Source organism: Megascapheus bottae, chromosome 8 (assembly GCF_031878675.1).
Source record: "Megascapheus bottae isolate mThoBot1 chromosome 8, mThoBot2.hap1, whole genome shotgun sequence".
Lineage (NCBI taxonomy): Eukaryota > Metazoa > Chordata > Mammalia > Rodentia > Geomyidae > Megascapheus > Megascapheus bottae.
The window spans coordinates 21,719,496-21,736,689 of record NC_143516.1 but is presented as its reverse complement, the minus strand read 5'-3'; positions in this window follow the sequence as shown (position 1 = coordinate 21,736,689).

The window sequence follows — 17,194 nt, the reverse complement described above, 5'->3', positions numbered from 1 at the left end:
GTCCAAGGACAGTGCTCAAGCTCTGAGTTCAAGCCCCAGGACTGGCCAAAAAAAAAAATGATATTTGGAGATGACCTCAAATTTTAACTTGTAACTTTAGAAATAAGTGAGGGGAGAAAGGTAAGTTTTAGTTTTTGGTTTTTGTCATTTTTGCTTCAAATTCCACACACAAGACTATTTGGGGGTTGAGTAGACAAATTGCCAGGTCTTGGAAATTTTTTTTTAATTTTCAAAACAAAATGTACTAGTTCTTTCCATTGTTGACATAGTTGGCTCTGGATAAATTTCGGAGCAAATCTCTTGCAGTTAAGAGCCATTTTGTGGTAAGAACAATGAGAAGCGAGACAGCTGGTTGCTAGCAAAAACGTTAATGAGAGAAAGTGTTAAGAAATTCTAAAAATCAAAATATTACTTTCATTAATCTTATTTAAAAGAACTAGAAGAGCAGACTTACTTATTTTGTCATATATTTTTGTATTATTAAATATTTCTACAGACAGGAGAACCATTTAATGGAGCTTGACAAGTTGTTTTATCTAGACATTCTTCATTATACATTAAAAGGTTGAAAGACACAATGGTAAGCAGAAGCAAGCAACACAGACCTTCTGATTGTAGTGAAATTTTGTAGATTATGTACTTTCGTAAGCACTTTTTCTTTACCCCATGCTGAGGACAAAACCTAGATTTTTGCATATCAGGCAAACACTCTACCATTAAGCTATATTCCCAACCCAGGAACTGCTTTGGTTAGGGTTTTGTGTGTATTTGAAACAACTCATTTTGACCCTTTTTTTTTGAAAGCCATGCAAATAGGCAAGATGATCCAGTAACCACACAATGAGCTTTATTCCCAAGATATCAGAATTTGGAATGTCACTAGAATCTCCTAGTTCCTTTGTCTACATACACACAAAAGCAAATTGGAGGGATATGTATTTGTTTGAGTTCGTTTTGTTTTATTGTTTTCTCCTAGTGTTGGAGATAGAACCCATGGCCTCACACATGCTATACAAGCCTTCTACCATTGAACTACATCCTAGACCTCTATTTGGTTTTGGGGTTTTTTTTTTCAATGTTACTGAGATTCCTGAAGTAACCTTTCAAACAGATAAATGTATAAGAAAACAAGTATATGTCAAACACACTTAACATATTTCAAAGAACTTCAAATTTCTACGCACTCCTAGACCCAATAAGTAAATAATCTCTCTGTAGCCTTGCCTCTCTCACAGGTGAGAGATGCTAGTGTTGTATCACAGTCCATTCTATCTACCATTGACTATGTCATGGTAAGTCCATCCTTATAAAGAACCTTCTCAAATGGCAGAACATAAGTGCCTTTTCTTTCTTTCTTTACAATAAAGCGCTTATTTTCTCTTGCTAAGATATTTTCCACTCCTGTAACTTTTCTTCCTTTAATATAGTGTGATAGTCTCTCAACAAGCACAGAAAAATATGCTCTTAAAATATGGTACTCAGCCTAGAATACAACAGGCTGTGGCTAAGTTAAAATCCAATGTAGGGCTGGGAGTTTGGCCTAGTAGTAGAGTGCTTGCCTAGCATGCGTGAAGACCCGGGTTCAATTCCTCAGTACCACATACATAGAAAAAAGCCAGAAGTGGTGCTGAGGCTCAAGTGGTAGAGCTTTAGCCTTGAGAAAGTCAAAGGACAGTGCTCAGGCCCTGAGCTCAAGCCCAGGACTGGCAAAAAAAAAAAATCCAGTGTAATGGAGAATGATAGAATGGGTGGCACTGATCAAAATGCACCGTAATTACAAATTGAAATATTGATTTGACACCCCGTTATACAACTATTTAAAGATAATTAAAAACTTTTTAAAAAAGATCTAAGATGGTATCTTAATTGCTTTTCCACTAACCTTCGATAAAGTTGAGACTTTCCTATTCAGAAATTTTCTACCTTTATATGTAATTATAAATATAATGAGCTTACAGGTGTGAAATCAGTACATTTTGTGCAATATTCTATATGGAAACTAAATGAGTCTTTGTTTTCTCTTCTAAGACAATTCATAGCAAGTGAATGGTTAAAGAAATAATTTCTAACACATACTTATTTCTTCTGCATACTGATACTTTGTATGAGGGGAATAAAATAATTCTTTCAGAAAAAAAAAATATGGTACTCAGGCCTAAACTTAGAATTAAAAAAGAAAAAGAAAGAAGAGGAAGAATAGGACAATAGAAGGTAAAAGAGAAAGAAAAGGAGGAAAATGAAGAAGAATAAAGAAGATGAAGAAGAAGGAGGAGGAAGAAAGAGAGGTGGAGAGGAGAGGAAGAAGAGGAAATTTCAGTCACTGTACTGTAGGCTGTAGATCACATTCTCACAGCTTCCTAGCCTAGCAGTGTGCTTTTAGATGAATAGGGATCCCATCACCTCTATATACCTATATTAAATTCACTATTTGAAAGCCTTAGATCATTATTTCCTACCATTCTCAATGCAAAGTATTTTCCCAGTATTTCGTAGTATTTCCTAAGCACAGCTTAAATGCTACATGATGTTTAATCCTACTAAACTTTACCTTATTAGTTTCAGTCACTTATTCAATCTGTGAATTGAGTAACAGTTCAGTTCACTTGAAAAATGATAAAAAAAAAAAAGATCACCAAATCATGGAAAGCAACATTGGAAAAGCAATTTATTCCAATATGTTACATTTTCCTTATCAAAAATATGTTTTCCTAACCCTTGAACCACTCTTATAGACATTTAGCTATTTCCTCAAAGGAAACATGATTTTTCGTAGCTGCAATTAAAAATTTAACTCACTCTTCATCACCCCCCCATCCTTGATTCCTAATAAATGTAAACAAGAGATGCAGAGATGTACTTGACACAGGAAAGCAGACCAAATCAAAGCCACGTGTTATGACCAAAATCTACTTGGGTCATTTGCATGTTCTTTCTACAAATGAACAACGAAGCTCGGATTATGTTCACTAGTGAGATTATTTTTTGGTCTTTCTTTCTCCTCCCCTAGGGTAAAAACAGGTTCAAGCACCCAATAGTGAAATCTCCCATTCAATAAAAATGAAACCAAGCAGAATTCTCAGATGGAATTTTTATATATAATAGCTTTCAGAACATGCTTAACGTAGAATTTAATGCCATTTGTTCATTAGCTACAATGAAGTGATAGAGCGGGCAAAATGTAATGACTATCAAAACTTTGTGCATGTACACACACACACACACACACACACACACACACACACACACACAGCATGCACATTACAAAGAGACCACTGCATTTAGTTTTAAAATGTGCAACCATCAAAACCCTTATGCAGCCCATGCGGAGGAGCAATAGGTCTTGAACATATTTATGAGCTGCTTTAAATCCTTTCTGGAGCAAGGAGAAAAGTAAACAAAAGACTCAGTCACATATTTAATGAGGAGGGAGAGAAAAGCCTACATTGGTCAGCAGTCATTGCTCTCAGAAACCAAATGTTACCTTAAAATGAGAAGCTGCCTCTGTAACCACCAATACCACTCAGTGCAGAGAATGTGCTAGGTACATTGGATATCAGCAAGCACAGATCCTACTAACAATGCTTCTTTTCAGACCAGCTAGTAAATTCATGTGAAAATGCTACCTGCTATCCTCAGGGTGCTTTGCAGTTGTCTGCATGCCGCCATTGCCTCTGTGACTATGGGAAGAATTCCACGGTATTGAGTCAGACCAGCCTATCTGAGCTCTAGTACAGAAAGGATTTGTACAGGATAAGATAATTTCAGCTGCCTTTTTTTTTGCTCCACTTAAAAATTAAACAGGAAACACATATATACTGTAAATGTGATATAACTGCGTCTGTGTTTCATCCTGCTTGTTTTAGTTCATTTCCCTCTCTCTAAACCAAACATTTCTTCTCATACATTTCTTTCTTGTTGAAGTGAATAATGAGACACAGGAGCTTATTCAAAGGTTTGTTGTAACTCATTTTGTTATGTGACTCTTTGAACTACAAGATCTTTCTGGTAGAAACAATACTTTAATATTTTAGCTGATAAGTAACAGGAATAATTCCATGTATAGAATGAACAGATACTTGTCATAAAAGGTAATTCTGATTTAATTCAAGTTCTTTAGGGGTTAATTCTCAATTTCTCTCAATACATCCCCAGTTTTCCTGACCTTACACAATTACACACACGCCACAAGCCAACTACCCACATGCATAGCACCACCACATTAGCAAAGTAAATTACCATAGGTCCAATCAAATTTGAATTCTCACTCCTCAGCACCAAGTAATGAGTATACTTATATAGAAATACAATAATACCTTGTTCACTGCCTATCTGAAGTGTAACTCTGTATGTCTTCCTATTTATAAAGCAATCTGAAAGATAAACCATCCATGCTAGTTCATGCTTCTGTTATGAGAGGTCTGTCGATCTACTGTAGGTATTGCATCTATCACCTCGATTATAAGGAAGACCCAATTTAATTGGCCTTTTTCCCCTCCTTCATAATCAACCTATTCCACACTGACCCTAAGGCAGGTGAGCATTTCCTCTTTTGAACTACAGTATGCCTAGTACACACTGAATAACAAGCTGTGTCTCACCCACATATGTGTTTGGATGGGAAGCGAATGGAATACTATACAATGTGCTGACTTCGCTACCTCTATAGCATTGGGAACGAGGAGAACTGGGTAATGATGAGAAAGTAGAAAAACAAGACAAAGCTGGAGGTGAATTCTGGAGTCTGTGAGCAACACTTTTTGACTCTCAATGCCTAGAATTCCTCATTGACTTTTTTTTTTAACGAAACATCCTTGGTCAAGTTATTTGTTGAAAACTAATTGAAATCATTTATATAAAAATGACCTGCCACCAGGAACAGGATCACCAAAATAGTTGCTCTAATTCCATGTTCTATGTTGAAGTAAAACATGTCTTCCATTATGTTGTCTTTTTCTCCTTCTCTCTTCCTTCCCTCTTCCCTTAAATTAACCCAGAGACGATGTCAATTTTAATGTCTAAGTTTTAGTTTGTGTTTGAGTATTATCTAAATGAGATGGTGCTGTTAGTGTTTTTAGTGCATTTTGTTTTTACTAACTTCCCCATAACTTCTAAGTCAATATTTTGCTCCTAGATTTTCTTCCTTTGCAATCAAACAGCACTCCCAAACAGAATGTAGAAAAAGAGTGCAACTCTATTCCCTAAAGTGCGCAAAGATAGTTTCTAAAAATTACTCTTGCCTCATCTGTCTGACTCACATTTATCTAAAAATAAAAAGAAAATGAGGGGAAAAAATAAATGTGTACCCTCATGTCTCTGAGTCCAATTATGAGATAATTTTTGTGCAAGCTCTACATTTCACTTTACTTTTCAAAGTGACCTTTCCACCCACTAACCCTAACACTAGTGTATAAACCCATTAATGAGGAATCTTTTCTTTACCTGTCCTTTTTCATATCAATCACAGCAAGTCACTAGACTGTTCTTTCAGTTCATCCATTTTATAGCTATTAGAAAATATAATCTAGAGACAGCCTGTCTGCAATTGACTAAGCACAAGAGGAACCAACTGGCTGAGTTTCTAGCTTTAGTCTACCACTGCTTTCCTAAACAAAGCCTAAGGAAGTTTCCAGATATCATGTTTTAAATCTATGAAATGGATGAATCATTCACATAGGTCATTCTTGTAGAAAATAAGCTCATGAACTATTACTTACAATTCATAGTTTACATGTAAAATATGCTTACCTGACGTTGGCTACCAGAGACTGATGCACTTGCTCATTAGATGCTATGAGATAATATTGGTAATGATTGCTATAAATAATATTGGTAAATTGCAATGATAACCTTCAAAGCTAAAGCAAATAATGGCTGGTCTGGTGATATAGCTCAGAGATAGACCGATTACTATTATATATAATTTCTTGGATTCAATCTTCAGGACCACAGGAAAGAAAAGGAAGGAAGAAAGAAACAAGGAAAAAATATCTAAGAAGTTTTTAGAGTACATAGACCAATACTCATCCAGTCCTGATAATTTATTCAACTGTCTTCTTAGTCATTCATCCAATGTTTAGTAAACAAGCAAAGCTGATGTGTTCTATTTGCTCAAGAGAGACTTGACAGGTAAAATGTATGAAATGTAAGATGCATAACTCAAGGTCTAATAGCTAAATGGTCCTAAAAGAATCCTTCAATCTGTTCCTAAATATCACCTAAATATTCTCTCAGCTCTGATAACATTCACATTTTTATAACAGTGTGGTCATCTCCTAAAGACGCACATCATTTACAGTCCACACACTGTACGCTGTGTTGATTTTTATATATGTCAAGGATGTACCTTGACACCTTCTCACAAGATTACAACAGTTGTAATCACAAATGAGTCTTGAAGACCACTTTCTACTTGAGTAGGCACCTCTCACAGACTTCAGACTATGTTCCTTAGACATCTTTGGCCAGAGCTTTCTTTTATAGTATCTCTTTCTTGCACCTAAACTACCCAGGTTCAGAAAGATCACATCCATCTTATTCCCTCCATATCCTCACGCTTATCAGAATGCCTGGTCTATAATAGGTATGCAATCAATGACAAATTAATTCCAACAAGGCTTTGTCAACCCATTGCTTCATGTGATTTGTCTTTCCTGCTGTGTCTTTGTCAGAGTGGATTTAATTTTAGGATCCCTGACACATGCCATAGCAGAAAATACGATCAATGTACTCAACATGATCTTGCTGGGTTGCTGAATGGGGACATGGAATCATGATGAGCCAGTTCTTAAGATGAGACCAAGAAAAATCTTATCATATGGATAAGAAAGATTATGTGAAGACAAGTTATAAACAAAGCCCTGTAAGGGAACATAATAGAAAGTAAAACAGTCAAGAACATCTCCAAAGTCCTTTGCGAATTAATTATGAGTTGTACCAAAATATTCAAACACCTTCCTGACTTCCAAGTTGTCTAATATTGAAGGAGCACTATCAAAGAAGAAAATCACAACTCATTCAAGGTCCCAAGAGCTCGAGTGCTAGTGTAGCTTGAATGTCTATCAAAAATAGTCTGTTTTTCACTTACTTTGTACAGTACCTTCTTCCCTCATCCAGTGAGGAATCTCAACACAAAGCTACCTCAAAAGCTTTTGAAGCCAGGTGCAATGGATCACGCCTATAATCCTAGCTACTCAGGAGGCTGAGATCTCAGGATCTGAGGATCTGAGAGTACTGAGAGACTCTTATCTCCACCAGAAAACTGGAAGTGGCACTGTGGCTTGTGGTGTAGGTGGCAGTTTTGAGCTGAAGCACTCAGGGACAGTGCCAGGCCCAGAATTCAAGTCCCGTGACCAATTTAAAAAAAAAAAAGCTTTTGAGAATGTCAATTTGATGACATATAGTGACACATAACCAAGACCAAGAAAAGATCACCAATAATTTGAGATCTAAAGTAAAAGCCTTCCATAAGTCTATTATGCAGTAAGGTAAAAAAAAAAATCCTAAATAAAGTAAAGATTAAAAAAGAAGAGCAGGAAGTGAAGGGAGGGAAAAAAGGCAAAAGCAAAAGGGAAAAATGGAAGCCAGAAGGAAATGCAGAAAGTAAAGAAAGGGTACATGGTATAAATTTGTTCATAAATGCTACTTCCAGGAAGCAGGGGACTGCATAGTTCAAAAAGATAAGACGCCTCTGAACATATATACCACAGAAGTCCCTCACCATTTCTAAACACAGTTGTTTAATACACAGTTATGGAATTAGTGTAGAGCCTCGAGTAAGCCCTGAATTTTTCCTCAGTTTTTCAAATATTTGTTTTGGGTCCTGAAACATAGAGCACTGGTAATAGCAAAAAGAAGTTCACACACAAAAAAATGATGAGAGGACTTTCAAAGCTTTCCACACTAATGGGAAATGATCACTCTTGACCTTTTTCTCCTTCCAGAAGCAGCTAGCTCATGGCTCTTTGTAGACATAACTCCAGCGATTAGACAACTTCTCCCGTACTTCCGGATCAAGAGGGCAGGGCTAGAATTGTCAAGATATTTCCTGAGGGACTAATAAGTACTGAACATAGATTTTCATTAGAGCAAGAAACAATGTACAACAACAATTAGCTAATACATTAATTTAAAACAAGTAGTTTTACAAGATTATTATTAAAGGCAAATGCACAGACCAATGGAATATGTTTCATATACAATGCTTTCTTTTCAAACAGATTTAGCCACATCAACTACACACACACACACACACACACACACACACACACACACACACACACACATCTTGTTAGCACTGTGCTCAGAAACATTAGCTGTTCCTAGGAAGAATAGCATCTCATTTTTTTTAATTTTTTGAATTTTTATTGATATGGCTTAGTTGTATAAAAGGCCAATTATTGCAAGAAAAGTTCAAATATATTTTAAGAAATGAGTTAGTGAATGGAATTAATTGAGGAAATGGTTATGAAGAAGGTAAACATTAGAAGCAACTTGTGAAGAAAAGCATTTGGGGAGTTTGTTGATACTGTTCACTCTTTTTGAACATTCAATGTTTTAATAAATCTATTTGCTCATAACAATAGTGATTTGAATCTCCCTGCAAAGAAGTGATAATAATCTGGATGAGATGATGAAATCTCTTCAAAACAGGCACTAAATTTTGCTGTGGTGGCTTGACCAAAGAGCTGTAGAAGACCCCCAAAGTCTCTCACAAGGGAGCTAGGAGTAACTGCGCTCGGTCTACTCTGGGCTAATCTGGCTCCTAAAGAGACAAATCTCTGCCTGGAAAATAAGGGACAGAGGGCATTTCTGACACAGAAGTCGAAAATAAAGCATGAGATTATGAGATGAAGTTTTCCATAGGAGAAAAGCTCAACCCTTCTAAAAATCTTATACCGCCACGTCATTTTCTTGTGGCCAATATCTTACTAAAAATAAGGAAATAAAAGAAAGACAAGACCAAGTATGGTGTGGTGTCGAGGAAAGGTACAATTGCCAAGGAGTGAGGCTGATCACGGTGAACCATGAAAACTCAATGCTTTTCTCTTGCTAGCTCCACAGAAGGCATCACATTCATGGAGTTGATCAGCTAAATACAGAGAAGTCATAGCCACATCCTTCCATTCTCTCTTTCCCAGTATCTCCCTGAACACCTACTCCATCACTTCCACTTCCTAATCAACTGATTGTTCTAGGGACTCTCGGCTACTGGTGCAGTAGTCTCCTACGTGTATCCCCCCAATCTATTCTCCTTCCTCTAAAGCTCAAGGCTGGTGCTCTACTACTTTAGCCACAGTGTCACTTCTGGCTTTTTTTGGTTCATGGAGATAACCACCTACCCAGCCTGGCTTCAAACTGAGAATCTCGGGTCTCAGCCTTCTGAGATCTAGGATTACAGCCATGAGCCACTGGGTCCCAGCCTTTGTGATCTTTCCACAAACAGAAATCCAATAGTAGTAGTCTGTTTTGCCGGCTTTCCAGTACATACACATGAAGTTCAAACTGGTGGTGGGATTGGCTAAACCCTTTTCAGTCTCTCCTTACTGTGCTACTACAGCTCCCAGGTTCACCATCACCTACAAACTACACAGGCTCTACTATCTAGTGTAGATTTCCTTCCCTCTCCTTGAATATCTCAGGCCCTCTTCTGCACTTCCATTTGTGCTATTTTCTTCATGGGAAGTGCTCTATTTTTCCCCCTTTCACTTGGCTAACCCCAATTTGTTTTTTTGGACTTTCCACTTACCTGCTACCTTTTCTGGGAAGTGTTCCATGGTGTTAACAGCTGGATTATACATCCTTTCTCTGTTACTGTATAACACATTGTTCTTGCTCTTCCCTAGCACTTAGAGATGTGATTGCCTGTTTACTTATCTGCATTCCCAAACAGATTCTTAAGCTCCAATATGTAGGACCACATTCATCTTATTTTACATCCCTTAGCAGCTGGTGCATATTAGACCAGTAAAGGAATTACTTATTTGGGGTCAGAATAAAAAGAGGAAAAACATGGGTAAATAACAATGACTGAATCAAATGAGTTTGGGTTACCAGCCTCATAACCCTACCATCAAGACAGCACAGACAGAGGCAGATTCCAAAGAAAAAGAGACTTGGAACTGCAAAGGGTTTGAAAGTTGCCTTCCTGGATTTTACTGTGTTGTGTAGTGATCAGGATTTAGAAAGGTTCTCTTCATGGCTGGGGTTGAGAAAATGACAGGGGTTTTTGTATTTTATTGTCAGGATAATGTATAGAGAAGTTACAGTGTGTCGGGTAATGGGTACATTACTTCTCAAAACTTGATAACCCTTTTCAATTTTTTGTCCCCTTTCCCTCCCCCCACCCGCTCCCAATCATCTTGTTTTCCCCCTTCCCTTCCTTACTTCAAATAAACAAACATATATACAATATGCTAGTAACAAAGTCAGATACAGTAGCACGTGAGATTAACCATAAGTGGAAAAAAATAGAAAAGAGATAACTTCATGTAGTACATTAAGAACAGCAATCATAAAGATAAACCTCTTGTTTCCATCGCCTAGAGTTCATTTAGTTTAGTTTCATCCCATATGACTATATATACATTGGTTTTGAGCTGTTGTGATCCTCTGCTAGGACAGTTCTAGATGCGTACTAATTATTACAAATGAGGAAAACTATGGAGCCTATGCTTCTTTGGGTCTAGCTTACTTCACTTAATATGATTTTTTTCCAAGTCTTTCCAATTCCTTACAAATAGGGCGATGTCATTCTTTCTGCAGCATAGAATTCCTTTGTGTATAAGTATCACATCTTCTTGAGCCATTCATCTACTTGAGCCATTCATCTACTGAAGGGCATCTGGGTTGGTTCCATATCTTAGCTATGGTAACTAATGCTGCAATGAATATCATTGTGCCCTTGTTTCTGGACATTTAGGTAAATGTCAAGGAGTAGGGTTGCTGGGTCATAGGGGAGATCTATGTTTAGTCTTTTGAGGAACTGTCATACTGCTTTCCAGAGTGGATGAATGAGTTTACATTCCCACCAACCACCAATGACACAGATATTTTTTAAGCTTAAATGTATATAAGGTTAGAGGCTAAGGGGGAGGCAAGACAGTGATCTGATTTGGCAGATTTGAGAAATATTGGGATATGATGGGGTTTTTTAAGAAACTGCTTAAAATGCAGTACAACTAAGCATAAGCAGCACTGGGCATATCAACTTAACAACTGGCTTCCTGAAATAATATTCACACTAAAGAGATGTGGGGTTTATTAACTCCCAAGTTTGAATAGACTCTGCCGTTCGTCTCCTATTTTGCACTTCATCTTTTCACTCTAGTCACCTTTGAAGATGTTTTTAGTGTCTTTGTTCTCCTAACAAGTGATAGCAACTGAACCGCACCAATTCATTACAACTCATGAGTATAGATAGAATCATGGCGTGCTGAAAACATACGTAATAGCTGGACAGGAAATGACACAAGACAAGGCAGCAGGGGGTATGGCTGAAGGCATCAGCAGTTTGCATCACCCTTCTGTGTTTTAGAGCTGCATCTCTTCTGTGTGGTTGACTGCTCTCTTGTAGCACTCTCTCCATGAAGGTAGAAAAGGCTGGTCATTCTCTGGGATTCAAATTGTATACAAAGTCTGATAACACTTTCTGGTTGGAGAGAATAATTTAAGCCTTTCTGAAATTTTTTTGGGGGGGGCAGTGGTAAAAGCACACTTAATCATTATGTGGCAAAGCTGGAAGTTGGCCAGATGTAAGACAAATCAAAGCATTTTCTTTACAAAAAAGAAACACTTGAGCCGGATACTTCAGCTTTGGAGAAGTACTAGTGGGAGAAAGGCAGAAACCTGGTTCTGGAAATTTTCAAAACCCTTTGAGCAAAAGCAGGTCTTTCTGTCCTCCAGAGGAAAACTAAAGACTTGAGCATAAAAAGGATAGAAATGTCTATGAGTAAAAATTTTTATTTTATAAGTAGAGAATATAGAATCTTTTATAATTGTGAGCCATAAAGATAGTTCTTAAACAAGAATTGACTTGTCTCAATTTCCCCCACAATCAACCAAACTTATCTTTGACTAACATGCAAGGTTATAAGGTAATCTGGGAAAAGCTTAGATAAGCACATATTTCCTAATTGTTTCTTCTGACGTTTTGTTTCTTGTAACCCATTATGTTAAAGACTCAACCCATCTTTGGGAGACACATTTTACACCACTGACTCCACAGTACATGTCGTCAGTGGACTCATTTGAGGGAAAATGATAGAAAAACACAGCGTGAGGCCCTCCCTCTTAACAAACTAAGCTAGCTGTCAATGCTCTCGTGACTTCGGCTAATTAGCTTTGTTCCTTCATTGATAATAAAGCATGCATTTCACTTCACAGTCATAGTGAAAGCAAAGAGGAATCAAAGATGTTAGTGATAGTCTAGCTCTAAACTTGCTTTGTCCACAACTGAAATCAATCACTTCCTCTTCTGGGCCTTGCTAAGCTCACTTTACAGCCAGGGATTTGGACTAGAATGTTCTTTTAAAAAAAGAAAAAGAAAAAAAAAAACCATACTCAAATTCCAGGCATTCTTGGTCTATTGTAGAAGTATCTCATTTTTAAGAATTATAAGATTTTTCCCCACATGATAAATATCACCTGCTCAACTTTCAGTTTAAATTTTTTATATTTCTTTTTTTTATTACCTGCATTGAACATTCCATAGCTTCATTTTAATATTAAAATCCCTGGCTATAAGTCACGAGAGCATTGACAGCTAGCTTAGTTTGTTAAGAGGGAGGGCCTCACACTGTGTTTCTATCGTTTTTCCCTCAAATGAGTCCACTGACAATCCGTACTGTGGAGTCAGTGGTATAAAATGGAAGTATCTCCCAAAGATGGGTTGAGCCTTTAACATAATGGGTTACAAGAAACAAAACTTCATATGAATGCAAAGTAAAATAATACGAATTCCAAGTTCGTATCGCGGGGGGAGTTGGCATCTTTTATATCCTAATGCCGCCTCTTAGCTTTCTCCTTCAAGGCTGGTGCTCTACCAGCCTTGAGCAACAGCTCCACCCCTAGTCATTTGGTTATTAATGGAGATGACATTCTCACAGACTTTCTTGCCTGGACTGACTTTGAACCATTCCCCTCAGAGCTCTTCCTCTTAAGCATGGTTACAGGCATGAGCTACCTGCACCTGGCTCAAGTATATGGTTCTTAGGAAGATATGAAAGACTTAAAAATCTTTGTAATTTCCAATTTTTAATTTTTAGAAATATTAAAAAAATACTTAGAAGACTTTGAAAGGCTTGGTTAAACTGTAAAACATTCAGAATTTGGTAATATAATTATATAGATTGGCAATATAGATTTTGTTTTTTAATATGCTCAACAATAATGTTAGCATAGATCAAGATAAATAAGAGTCTTGCTGTATTCATTTTTACCTAGATCTCATTTGATACACACTAGGTAACACAATCTAGCATTATCAAATGAAGAGAACCATCTTTTCCTTGTTTCTAGGTCCATAAACAATAGAGGCTCCTTTATCTCTAAATTTTCTTTTTTTTGATTTTTATTTTGCCAGTCCTGGGCTTGATCTCAGAGCCTGAGCATTGTCTTTGGGCTTCAGGCTTTCTTCAAGGCTAGCGCTCTGCCACTTGAACCACAGCACTACATCTGGCTTTTCTACGTATGTGGTTCCAAGGAATTGAACCCTGTTCTTCATGCATGCTAGGCAAGCACTCTACCACTAGACCAAACGTCCAGCCCCTCTAAATTTTCTTTGAGTAGTGTTACTTCCTACCCACTCTGAAAGTATTCCATGGGAAATTACAGAAATAAAAAAAAAACCTAAGGTTTAAATTACATATCACTCTTGGTAGCGTAGTAAAATCTCATGTTGTCTAGCTACATCTTCCCTGGAACGTGAACTATTTCTTTGGCCAGCACATTTACACCCTTTAGCCTGCCTGCCTGCCTGCCTGCCTGTTACTTAGCAGGTGGAGAGATGGAGAACGTTGGTGATGGCACACATCACCTAAACAGAAAACATGTTAAGAGCATACTAATCCTGAGAGGGCAGGCAGAGGGAAGTAACTAAAATTCAGAAAGGCTATGAAGAAGAGGTTAATTTCAGAATAGTCCACTGGGAGTTAAGAAACAAAAAGAATTCAAAGATGGAGGAACCTATGACAAATGCAATTATGATTTAAAAAAAAGCTGGGGGACAAATGAGAATGCTAGGAGAGAGCTGGCAATCTTCTAGTCTCTTGGGGAAGAGGGGAAATCTGCCATCTCCCTTCAAGTTGGATTTCAAGAAGAATGTATTATCGGTGGTGGGGAGGAGGAGTTTAATAGTATAGGAAGAAGTTAAAACCTCCAGCATCCCTGATGGAAATGATTTGGAGGAGAGCCAGCAGAGGAGAGAGAAGTCACCAGACCACCAAGAAAGGACGACGGGCCAAGATAAAGATAAGAATATGAGAGGATTAATGGTGGAGGAACTCTGACGCGTTTTATCTCCATGTTACATGAACTAATAGTCAGCATTTTGAATGCCCTCCTCATATCACATTAGCTCCCTAATGTACCGTGCTGACTGTTCTTTAGGCCTGCCCTTTGTGTGAGGGTGATGTGACAATCTAAGCGACAGTGATGCTAGTCACCAAAATGAGAAAGCACTCAATTTAGCCCAGAACTACAAAAGTGTTTTCATTCTAATCTGAAACCCACTAGTCTCCCACCCCTGTGAGTTACTCATGCGTCACCCCTGTATTTAATGACAGTCTTGATATCTGCACACAGTGAACCCCAGTCATTTTCCCAGCCAGGAAACCCTGCTCTACATTCTGATTTATCTTACTTATCTTTGTAGCCTATAGAAGTCTTCCTTCGTAGACAAGCCAAGGCTATGTTGGAGTTGCTGTCTGAAATCCCATCATCAGTATAAAAATGAAAAAAGAAAAAATCTGGCACAGTCTAGGTGTGCCCTTGCAATTCTTCAATAAACTAAGGAAAGAGATTGGATAAACCACATGTCTACATTGAGAGATAAAGTTCTGAAATTTGTTCTTGTCACCAGATATGGCTTGTTGAGGGCTCTGTTTTCTTTTGCCAAGATGCTGAGCCTGGTATTTTACAGCCAATTTCTTTTTCAGTCCTGTGGTTAGAGGAGAAGAGGGGCTGCTATAGTAATTCTATTTGGACCAACTTTAGGAGTAATTTAATCATTGCGGTATGAAAGACATTGTTCAAGTGAAGTTTGCTCTACTGTCAAAGTAGTAAATGAACAGATAATCAGAGTCTTTTGCTGATAAGCTTATCCTACTGTGCCACATTTAATACATGGCTCCCAGAATGCCTTGACATACCTATCAAAAGGTAGAACATATGTCCTATCCTCTTCAGACCAGAAAGATTCATATCTATACCACATTAAGCAATAAAGGATAAATAATGTGATTTCAAGGCTAAGTTGGGAGAGATTATACAGCTTTAAACTGCTCCTCTTGAGACACTCAGTGGAAGAAGTCAGCCTCCCTGAAACTCTGTCCTATAACCACCATTTTGGTAATGTCAAATGGGGCTTCTCAGTCTAAACTTAGCTGATTCTGGGGCAAACCAAAATCCATGAGTAATTCATTCCAGGGTGAACTATTGATCCTTAATTTAAAATTTGCAATATGTATTCAACATGACAGCCTGTAGATCTGTCATTTCTATACCTTCTGTGTCCCCATTTTTTTCAGTACATCTGACAGTTATCTAATGCGTATGCCACTTTATATCTTGGGTACATAGAACAGATGGTTTGTGTCTTTGGGTTTCAGAGTTCAGATCAAAAATACTACTCAAGGGCTGGACCCAGAAATGAAATTCTTCCCTATAATTGCTCTAGCTAGCCTAATGGTCACATAGGATGAGTCACAGTCCAAAGAAAAGTTTCATGGTTTCCTATTTACATTTAAAAATAGTAAAACTTGCCAGGCACTGCTGGCTCACACCTGTAATCCTAACTACTCAGGAGGCTGAGATCTGAGGATCTGCATTCAAAACCAGCCCAGGCACAAAAGTCTATGTGACTCCTATTTCCAATTAACCACCAGAAAAATCGGAGCTGTGGCTCAAGAGGGAGAGCATTAGCCTTGAGCTGAAGAGCTCAGGGACAGCTCCAAGACCCAGAGATCAAGCCCCATGACTGACCAAAAAATTATATATATATAATTATAAATATATATACAATATTGAATATATTATAATTATGTACATATTTATCTTGGTGAGACCAAGTTTAGGTAAGCCATCTTCAGTCATTTTGGCAAAACTAATAGAGACACAAATCATCTCCCAGCCTGTAAGAAAAGATTATATTTTACATTTTCATATATTTTTCATATTTGCATATATACTGGACTTGTGACACACATGACAGAAAGTTAATAAAGTTTCATCTGAAAACTAGGAAGAGAAGGTAAAAATAAAAGTAGGATTTTTATTCATCATGAAGTGTTTTATTTTTAAAAGCCTCTTTATTTTAATATAATATTGAATGTTTAAGCTAGTTTTTAATAATAAATACTGTCACTGAAATAACATTGCCCATGAATTAACTTCACTACTCATTTTCTCTAAACAAAAACAGTAAAAAAAAATAGCTCACAGTGAAATTGTTTTGGTTAGATATTAATAGCATTTATCATCCAGGTAGTATTCAAGAACATGCCACCGCCACACTTGATTTTTTTACTTATCCACTAGATGCTGCATGAAAGTTTTAGTTTATCAAAGTTACAGCTCCATGTTGAAAGCACTCTAGGAATGCAAACAGGTTTTTTCCCGTTGTTGTTGTTTCTGTTTTCTTCACTTTTTGTCATCTTTTTTCATTTATCTGTCTTTGGGAAGGTATGGGGGATACAAAAATGGATGGACAAATGGTGATAAAGGCAGCACTGGTACTCATTTGACATGATCTGGAAATGCACTCTACAACTTGTGGGTAGGGACCAGAGGAGAAAAACTGGGAAAGAGTAACATTGTCCTAAAAGAAATGTACCCATTAACAGACTTATGCAACTGTAACCACTCTATATATCACCTTCATAAGAATAATAAAAATAAAAATGACAGAACATATAGCTCTGAAGGGAGGGTGGGTTGGGAGGGATGGAGGAGAATGATGAAAAGGGTTAGATTGATTAAG